Here is a 10,000-nt window from a genome sequence, read left to right on the forward strand (position 1 = left end):
CCAAGCCTGAACTTCCTCATGTCTTCTTACATCAACTTTCTCAAGAAGCAGTGGCTGAATTACACCCCTGATGAACACACACACACACGCACGCACACATATATATATATATATGAGCGTGTGTACCATAGTGCCCTCTGGGGGTCAGTTTAACCTCAGCCACCCACATTGGCCTAAAACAGGAAAGACAAGCCACCTCACTCTCACACAGGCGTCAGTTACACTTTGTACAATCACAAATTAGCCTCGAAAGCCGACTCTGGGGCACAGCTCTGATTTGCCTACCCTCCCTCGGCTTCTACCAATATGCAAATGAGCAGCAGGGAAGAGCTCACGCTGATCTTATCCACAGTGTCAGACAGGTCTGAACATGCACCAGCATTCAGAGGCCAGCATCTGGAAACAACCGCCATACTTACGTACGTGTCTACTTTTCACGCGTTCCTTTAATTTTCCCCGTCACGGAAGGAAACGGGGATCTCGAATCAGTCAAACGAGCGGCCGAACGTCAAGCTCAGGTCCGACCTTTTCGAGAGGAAGACTATGGATATGATTTAGGAAATATCGTAGACACGCCCACATGAGCTCGACATCTGACTCCGGATACAGATATGTGGAGCGTGATACGGCGTACAGATCAGACCGTGTCAATGCGTTACACCTCTAATAACCTGTAAACGCTCACTCATTTAAATATTAATCAATTATATTTAGAATTGTACGGAAATTAGAGATCCTTTTTTAAGGGCGGATCAATATATCATACCGCAATAATATCATATCATAATTAAAAACAAATGAATACAAACCACGATACACGATAATACCCAATGATACGTAGCTTTTCTTGTCAAGAAAAGCTTTTTTTTTTTAATTAGTAATAAATAATTTTATTACACGGGAAGCAATGTAGAATACATTCATATTTATATAAAAGCGACTAATATGTACATGCATAGATTATATGAACATTTTTAACGTGAAAACAGGTTGTATTTCTTCCGACACAAACTCTGTGTCATCATCCTATTGTTGATTATTTCCTTATAACGGCTTGCTCTCGAGTGCGTAGATATTTGCTCTTCTTCTGGAATCCAGTGAAGGAACCAGGACTGATTTTAGGTCCTGTTTGTTTTCTGATGCAAAACCAGGAACTGTTTGGCTGAGAATCTCGTCATGTCGTTGCTCCTTTAACTTTTCCTCTGTAAGTCTTGCTAGTGTTTACTAACTCGATGTCCTTTCGTACTCAGGTGTTTCTCAGGCGGTTTGTAGCCGTCATGTACGAGTGTGTGTGTGTGTGTGTGTGTGTGTGTGTGTGTGTGTGAATGGTTTTATGGTGTGTGTAGCAGCATTTGGGAGCGGACCGGGTCCTGAACGAGGGCATCGAGCACGGCAGCGAGAGGAGAGTGTTTGACAGTTGCTCAGTCTAATCCCTGTGGAGCTGATAAGCGGAGGCTAAACAAACGTAGCGCGAGCAACACTGGAGTCGGAGATAAGAGACACTGCACACGCACAACTGCCCCCCCCCCCAACACACACACACACACACACACACACTCTCTTATCGCTCTGCAGTTCACAGGAACATGGCTGAGCTCACAAAGCTTTTGGCAGGAAGCATTTTTTCGCATCGGTGTGTTTACGTCTCGTGCCGTCGTCATCGTGGACCGCTTCTAGCAAGTTTTAGCAGGATGCCCGAGAACGTGTGAGAACCTGACGCAGAGATACGGTTTATAAAGTCTGCCATATCCATTACAGCCGATTCAGCAGGAGCCACGGCGATTTAGCGCTCACACCCTACACCCAAAGTGCACCACTTCTCCGCTGCACTCGTCCTCGCGTCAGCTCGAGCAGTTCCATTTACATAAAGTGCATCTCGATGGAAATGTGTGTGCAGCGACACAACACTTCCTGCAAGGTTCTCCTGTTCCAATACCAAGAAAAGCTTCTTCTGAGTTTCATCTCAAAGCAGGAAGTGGATTTCGAAGAACCATTTTTCTTGCTTTCTTCGGTGTAACGCGATATCGCGGCGTTCTGACAGAACCCCGATGAACAAAACCACTACATCAGTCAAGCGTCAGGATTCATAAGTGCTGCGAAAAGTAACAGAATAAAACACTTAACATTCTGGGAGCATCTTCTAAGCGTCGGCGGTGTTGGGTCGATCACCAAACACCAGGCATAGTGTTGCGTTGGATATAACACAAGATCTCATACTCAGAAGTAAAGGTTCTTTATAGACCCATAAAGAGGTCTTGTGTAGCAAGAATATGAGCTCAGATCTCTCCTGGTTCTCTCTGTAGAACCTTTTTTGACTTGAGTCTTTGGAGTTCTTCGGTTCCTAGAGTTCTAAACAAAACACCAACAAACCCTGAAAGTGTCCTTTGACGTAATTCATCACGATATCGATATCATCTCGTCGTACCTCTAGCAAAAACGCCGTCGAACGCTCCGTTTGTTCTGATTGGCCGGAAGGTGACCGTTACGTTTCCGTACACTTACTGCGAGGAAACATTTACAACAGCTCTGGGTTATGGAAGGAGTCTATAGTGTCAGCGCGCGGTAACGTTCAGACACGTGTTTTTTTTTCTTCTTTTTTATTTGCTTCTAGACAAAACAGAACAGAGGCCGGCGACGGTTTACCGCCGGATAGGAGCCGGTTATGTTTCTTTACATTATCGCTACTCTGGCGCTCGTACGTCTGGTGTCTCGCGCGTAACGAACTGGCCACGGTGGAATGTTTCACATGCGTGTCACCGCTGATGGATGTGATTTAGTGGCGACAGTGAAATGTGTTCCGAAAGCAGAAGTACAAGCAGGAAACTTGCATCTGGTTATGCAAAGAGGACCAGATTTTGATCTTGTGTGGGCGTTTCTTAAAAAACCAGCAGCACAGGAACCTTGTTAGTGCAAAAAAAAAATTGGCTTTCTAATAAATTGTCCCATGAGACACACACACACACACACACACACACACACACACACACACACACACACACACACATTTCATTATTCAGCAATCACACCCTGATGGTTTTAAGTCAGATGGCTAAGGTCAGGAGAAAGCCTTCATTAAAGTGCCACAACCAGATGCCAGATCAGCTGAATGTCAGATGGTGTGTGTATATGTGTGTGTGTGGGTGTGTGTGTGTGTCAGGGGTGTGTTTTTGCGCACAGAAAACCACCTTCTCGCTCTCCCTGTTTGTTTGGACGTAGATTAGTTCAGCATAGCTCGAATACCTTCCTCTTAAGCGTTTAACTGTTTAACGGTTTCTTTCCTGAAGCCGATCGCGGCGTTAATGTGGTTTGTTTTTTTGTTTTGTCTTTTTTTTATACGTTAAACCGACGTATGGCGCCGTGTCGGTCTTCGGGCGCAGATCGGCTCGTGCCGAACGAATCACGTCGCTCAGCGTGTCGTTTGACTCCTTCCTCGTGAACAGCGTTTTTAAATCGATTCGACGACCTCGATTCACCTTTCTGTGTTAAAAAAACAAATGAAATTAAAATCTCTCGAGCCAAAATGTCATTTTCATGAAAGCGCCTCACGCGGAGGATCGGAAAGATCTCAGACGTACGGATATTTCGGTGTAGTCAGTCACGCGAGAGAAAACGCTACCGGCTGCCGTAACGTAATGAAGAACAGGGACAAGCTGTAACTATAGGGTAACTATAGACGGATAAAAAATCGTCATTTATTTGAACACGGACGGGAAAGTGATGCAGAGTAAGAGGAATAAAACACACAGGGAAACGATTCCCTTCAGGATGATGGTAGTAAATGTAAATCCTCTTCATCACAAAGCCACGATTGTTTACTGTAAAAATAAATAAATAAATAAATAAATACAAAAATTTAATAATAATAATACGGGACGGCCAGTGGGTCAAACCGGTTTAAACTGGTTCTGTAAGAAATTTCTGAAGATTAAAATATCTACTGAAGAGGATGAAGTGAAAAAAACAAACAAACAGATTTGTGATAATCTGACAGTCAGGGTTCAAGACCAGGGTCATGTGGTCAAGACCAGGGAGAAGCAAACTGCGTTACCCATGATTCCTTTCAGCGCATCTCCAGTCGGATGTAGTCGGTTAATTAGGTCTTACCCACGGCTCGCCGTCTTCCAGCCGTGCTTTCCGAGTGTGGCCATGGAGACGAGCTCAGCATGTGTCTGCTGACGAGCCTGGAGAGGGAAATGAAGCAACACAAGCTATTTATCACACACACACACACACACACACACACACACACACACAAAACTCTTTCCTCTTTCCTTCCCCCATTCATGATTATTCCTTTCTAATTCTCTCTCTCTCTCTCTCTCTCTCTCTCTCTCTCTCTCTCTCTCTCTCTCTCTCTCTCTCAGGCAGACAGGCTATTAGGTTGTAATTGGGGCATTTGTGTGTGTGTGTGTGTGTGTGTGTGTGTGTGTGTGTGTGTGTGTGTGTGTGTGTGACAGGAACTGCGTTAGCCTGGGCCCTGGCAGAGCACGGGGAGCAGTAATTAGCAAAATTAGCAAACCGCAGGCAGCATCTGAGCTCTGATTAGCGCTGGCTCTTGAACCATTAATGCAGGAGACCACCATGTTATCTGTCCCTCCGAGAAAAGGAGGAGAGAGAGAGAGAGAGAGAGCTCAGGGCGCTGAAGGTTAGAGACGGGGTGATGGATATCATATCGCGATATTTTTCAGGCTACATCGTTCCTGCACGTTTACCCCAGTTACAAAATGCTCAGGTAAATGAATATGCATCATATGCAAATGATATGCAAATCTCAGAAAGCTAGTAAGCTGTAAATTGGCTTTTGTTACAGCTGGAAACAAGTGGGATTTTTTTTTTTTCGTCCAGGGTTCCGTCGCTCTCTTTTTTTTTCAGTAACATCCTTTTCAGTAAACCCATAAACTTTCCCACCGGAAATTTTTGCATTGACATTTTTTTTTAAATGGTTAGTTTAGAGTTTCAAAATTTGCATAACAGCTCGATTTGCATCGTCATTTACACGTCCTGCGTTGTTGTTGTTTTGTGATTTATTAATCAGCAAACAAACCAGAGAGAATTGGGGCGAATGGTTTGGTCAATAATTCCAAAAACACCAGGAAGAAAAAAAAAGGTTTTATTCATAAAAATAATGAGTTTGTTTTAAAATCTAGAGAAATAAATACAGAACTAAATAAATGAATAGGAAAGGAAAAGAGCGCTGTAGCAGAATTGATCATGATATGGATATTACATCATCGTCATCATCATCATCTCGACGAGCTTCATCGAACCTGCGATATGTTTCGTGTGAAGCTGTCACACTGTGAGAAAGCGGCGCTCGTTCTGAGGAACGATCTCCAGGCAGAAAGAGAGCTGTGTGTGAGGTGAGGTACATGGTGTGTGTGTGAACACAATGCAGGAGAAAACTCTTCAGCTGGAATCTTTGGTGCCGGAACAGAAGATGATGTAGAGTGTAAGACAAAAGGAGGGATAGAGAGAGATGGCGGATAAAAGAACTTGAGTGTACTACTTCTGCTTTGTCCCCTGGTAGGCAGGAAAGAGAGAGAGAGAGAGAGAGAGAGAGAGAGTGTGTGGTGTGTGTGTGTGTGTGAGAAAATTATCTTCTACTACCCCACTGATCCAAAAGCGACTTCATTCCAAACGCACGCCTTTGTCTACCCTTTGTCTGCGTTGTGTCTCTCCTATTTGTGTGTAATTTTGTGTGATTATGTGTGGTAATGTAATGCTAGTCTTTAGCCAGCAGAGTGCATTAGGTAGAATCTGGAAGCCAAGCTTCTGATCTGTGTGTGTGTGTGTGTGTGTGTGTGTGTGTGTGTGTGTGTGTGTGTGTGTGTGTAATGGCGAAATGCTGTAGGTGGATGAGACGTGCTCTGAGCTGTAATGGTTCCCCTGCTGTCTGCTGTAGCTCTTTAATGGAGCTCGATGTAGGCTTGGGCCGTAATGATGGAGCACACACATCCTGCCTCAGAGCAAAACACACACACACACACACACACACACACACACACACACACACACACACACACACACACACACCGAGAGAGAGCACTTTGCACTTTCTTAAACATGTTGTTTTAAACCATTAAACCATTCTGTTTTGAGTAACTCCAGGAAAATTAATATGCATGAATATGCAAATCCCCCCCCCCCCATGTTCTTAGTAAAATATGTAATAGTTAAATGGCTGAAATTTATTACATCGGAGTCAATCAAGTCTCATCACCTTTTCATATATTTTTTTTATTTCTTGAAAGAAAACCTTTTGACCTTTTATGTTACCATAGCAACCGACACCATGTACATCAGTACCATCAGTACCCTTTGGGTTTCGTTTTAATCCCCGGTGTGTCGGATGTGACTGTGAGGTTCGAGCAGTTGTTTTGCGTATTTGTCAGAATGACATCACACAGTAAGCTCCACCCCAATCGGTTTTTAAAGGAACATCCGACGGTCGTCCTGTCTCCAAATAGAGTGTTAAGACTTATTGAAAGAGTTGGATACTGAGGTGTGATACGGCTGTAGGTGTGTGTGTGTGTGTGTGTGTGTGTGTGTGTGTGTGTGTGTGTGTATGAGACATCTCTTCAAACCACACTGACAGAACCAGTCAGGCTGGGTGTACAGTGTGCTCTCCGGTCTATCCTCCTATCATCTAGGTGTGTGAAGCCCCGAGGCTGAAATTCCGGCCTCATGGACACACTGATGCCTCTAAGCTAAAAGTACGAAGGCACGTATACACAAACACACAGACACACACGCACATAATTTCCAGGTAAGGAGAAGCAGATGAATTACACTAGATAGCAGTCTTTACAGTGCTCTGCTTCTTTTAACAAGCTGATAGGCAAATCTGTTCCTGGTTAAAGATTAACGGCTCTCTAGGGCACTCTGCCTGTTATCTGCTCAGCAGGCCAGGCCACAGCGGAGCCTCTGGGGATTATTCTGTGTGTGTGTGTGTGTTTACAGGCTAGCCAGACAAGATATAAGCTAGAAATGGGATTTGCAAACCACTTTGAACTGGAAAGGGTGCCAATAAATACGAGCACGGAACGAGAGAGCGTGACGTGGAGACGATCGATATTGATATCAACTCATATTGTTCTTCACTTTAGTCTTTTTTTATTAGCATAATTAAATATCATGGGTTCTATCATGTCTTGTAAAAATGCCCTCGATTCAAATAGCTGATGAACTAGCAGCCTTGAAAGAGATCAAACGTCTCATAAGGAGTCTCATTGCGCCCTCTGCTGGGGGAAAACGGTACAGTCAAAAAAATTTCCATCTACAGTACGTGCAGCTTTAATCGTAGGTGTTATTACGCTTTACGCATTTCACCCTGTTTCCTGGTCAAATAAAGCTAAATATTACTTTTATGTCTGTTAATTTACTATCACTATTACAATTAACGATGAGATTAGTCTGTTTTCTGTTACACGCAAAAGCACGTATTATTTCAAAAATTTTTTACTCTACATCTGTTCTTTATAATTTAATTAATTATTCTCTGTTTATGTTAGATTTTTGTGTCAAACATTTTAAAACCAAAGAAGGATAATTTAAAAAAAAAAAAAAAGGAAATTTGTGTCACATTTGTGTGTGTTTGTGTGTTACGGCGGGTCTGAGGGGGTTAAAGGGGCTGTTTTCCTTTCAGTTGTGTTGGTCACAGTAGCATGCAGTTCATTATTTCCTCTCTTCCAACACCTCATTTAGGTCACGGAGGACTTGATATTTAGGTCTAACTAATGAGCTGAGTCAGACATGAGATATGTAGAAGGGTGACGGTGTGAGGCACATTGTTCCAAAACAAAGCAAAGGCTTCCAATCACGATACGCGGCCGGTCGCTCCAGTTTAGCTCCTGATTGATCGTAGCCTCAGTGAGAACCCGAATTCCCGCTACGTTTAAATTTATATAACGATGAATTATTAAACTGTAGCACGTAGCTTCACCGAATACACGTTTAAGTTCCAACTCAATTGATGATTTCTTTTTTTTTTAGTTGTTAATTTGGTTGATTATCTTTTATCTGAAGGTGTTCAAATGTAACTTAAACACCTTGAGTTATCAGTACTTGGATAAGCGTTTGCCTTCTGTTGAAATCTTACTCATTTGGATAGCAATTTTGTGTTGGATTGTTGAACACTATAGTATAGTATAGAATAAAGTAAGGATAGTATACTGTAGTATGGTAAGTGTAGTGTAGTATAGTAAGTATCGTATAGTATAGTAAGTATAGTATAGTAAGTATAGTATAGTTAGTATAGTAAGTATTGTATAGTATAGTAAGTATAGTATAGTTAGTATAGTAAGTATAGTATAGTTAGTATAGTAAGTATTGTATAGTATGTGGTAAGTACAGTATAGTGTAGTACAGTATAACATAGTATACTACAGTACACTACAGTACAGTATAGTATATAAGTAATGCAGTCTCATACTTTGTTTTACATTCACTTGTGCACACACATTTTGCGTGTGTTGTTTAGCGGAACACCTTCAGGGTCACGTGAGATACGCTTTGAACACGAGAGCAGTGATGGGGGTTTTTCTGTGTGATTGACAAGGAAGAGACTTGTACCTGAAACGTGATCTCATGCCCCTCGTGTGTGTGTGTGTGTGTGTGTGTGTGTGTGTGTTTGTGTTTGTGTGATGCTGTGAATCAAAGTCAGGAAATATGAAGCCTTCAGTGAATGTGTGTGTGTGTGTGTGTGTGTGTGTGTGTGTGTGTGTGTGTGTGTGTGTGTGTGTGTGTGTGTGCGTGCGCGATTGTACCGCAGCATTGTGTGAATCAGACACAATTTGGCTTTATGTGGTGTGGTGTTTGTATGATGTGGTCACTGATGATCAGTGTAACAAGCTCCGCCCCTGAGTAGTTCCTGTTAGTATCAGTGGCAGTTAAAAAAAAAGTGTTTGTGTAAAAGTGTTGCTACTGTGTGTGTGTGTGTGTGTGTGTGTGTGTTGGGGTGGGGGTGGGGGGTGATAGAAGGGCCAACCACAAAGCTGAGTGTTGTTCTTGAGATGGCCGCTGCCTCCACCTCTGCCTCAGGCTCTATCCATCTCTGTCTCTCTCTCTATCTATCTCTGTGGGTGGTGACTCCCTTTCTGTCTCTCTCCCCTGATTATCTCTCTTTTTGTCCGTAGATTGTTTCTCTCTTTCCTTCGCTTTGTGTTTCTTCGCATCTTTTCTTTTCTCTCTCTCTCTCTCTATCTTCTATCCTTCTGTCTCTTTCTTTCTGCTTGTCTCTCTTTACTTTTCTGTCTTTCTCTCTCTCTCACTCACTTCCTTTCTCTCTCTCTCCCTCTCTCTCTCTCTCTCTCTCTCTCTCTCTGTGTGTGTGAGAAAGCAAGCCGTGAGCCGAGCAAGGAGGAAATGAGTAAAGGAACAAGTCATTCTAGCCGGTGATGATAGCAGCGAGGGGGAGGAGTGATGAATCCTCTCGTTAACTCTTTCATTCCTGTGCAATGTCTGATTAAATATTAACCACTGACTGACAGAGCTCTAATGACACACACACACACACACACACACTGGAGATTTGAAGATGAACTGAAATCAAACATTTTCCATCAGTTAGTTTAATTAAATCTGTTTTTATTTTCCTCACACACATCTTTGTGTAGTGGGGGGGGGGGGGCACGATATCGACCAATCAGATCAGGACGTCAGGGTGTATTCATATTCAGAAATGAAACATAGAGAAAAATGTCATTCAGTTGTGATGCTACTGCTTGATTCACAGCCTGGGTGTATGTGTGTGTGTGTGTGTGTGTGTGTGTGTGTGTGTGTGTGTGTGTGTGTGTGTGTGTGTGTGTGCGAGAGAGAGAGAGAGAGAGAGAGAGAGAGAGGGTGGGGGGAGGTTGTTGCAGGGCAAGGTCTTAACAGTGCACGCCAGAACAAGCCTCCACCTCTGCCTCAGGCTCTATCTCTCCACACACACACACACACACACACACACACACACACACACACACACACACACACACACACACACACACACACAACAAGG

At 43.2% G+C, this 10,000-nt stretch overlaps 1 protein-coding gene across 1 annotated transcript in view; it reads left to right on the top strand.

The window, feature by feature from the left end:
• Positions 1 to 10,000, top strand: part of gse1b (Gse1 coiled-coil protein b) — a 47,636-nt gene that overhangs the window by 2,657 nt on the left and 34,979 nt on the right. The window lies entirely within an intron of this gene.

The sequence above is a fragment of the Tachysurus fulvidraco genome, chromosome 13 (genome assembly GCF_022655615.1).
Source record: "Tachysurus fulvidraco isolate hzauxx_2018 chromosome 13, HZAU_PFXX_2.0, whole genome shotgun sequence".
NCBI classification, from domain to species: Eukaryota; Metazoa; Chordata; class Actinopteri; order Siluriformes; family Bagridae; genus Tachysurus; species Tachysurus fulvidraco.